Source organism: Lupinus angustifolius, chromosome LG04 (genome assembly GCF_001865875.1).
Source record: "Lupinus angustifolius cultivar Tanjil chromosome LG04, LupAngTanjil_v1.0, whole genome shotgun sequence".
Taxonomy (NCBI): Eukaryota; Viridiplantae; Streptophyta; class Magnoliopsida; order Fabales; family Fabaceae; genus Lupinus; species Lupinus angustifolius.
Window position 1 is genome coordinate 16,746,885 of NC_032012.1, and position 824 is coordinate 16,747,708.

Sequence of the window (824 nt, forward strand, 5' to 3'; positions counted from 1 at the left end):
TTAGGATAGGATGAGGATGAGGATGAGGATAGGATGAGGACTAGAATGACGATGAGATGACGATACGATGAGGATGACGATAGGATGAGGATGACGATATGGATAGGATGAGGAGGAGGATGAGGATGGGGAAGAGGATGAGGATGAGGACGAGGACGAGGATGAGGATGAGGACGAGGACGAGGATGAGGATGAGGACGAGGACGAGGATGAGGATGAGGACGAGGACGAGGATGAGGATGAGGACGAGGACGAGGATGAGGATGAGGACGAGGACGAGGATGAGGATGAGGACGAGGACGAGGATGAGGATGAGGACGAGGACGAGGATGAGGATGAGGACGAGGACGAGGATGAGGATGAGGATAGGATTAGGATGATAATGAGGATGAGGATAGGATGTCGATTAGGACGAGGATGAGGATAGGGTAAGGACGAGAATAAGGATGAGGATAGGATGAGGATAGGATGAGGTTAGGACGAGGACTAGAATGAGGACGAGGATAGGATGAGGACGAGGATGAGGATAGGATGAGGATGAGGATGATGATGAGGATAGGATGAGGACGAGGATGAGGGCGAGGAAGAGGATGAGGACGAGAATGAGGATAGTATGAGGACGAGCATGAGAATGAGGATAGGATGAGGATGAGGATGAGAACGAGAATGAGGATCAGGATGAGGATAGGATGAAGACGAGGATGAGGATAGGATGAGGACAAGCATGAGGATGAGGATAGGATGAAGAGTAGAAAGAAGATGAGGAAGAGGATGAGGATCAGGACGAGCATGAGGATGAGGATGAGGATTAGGATAGGATGAGG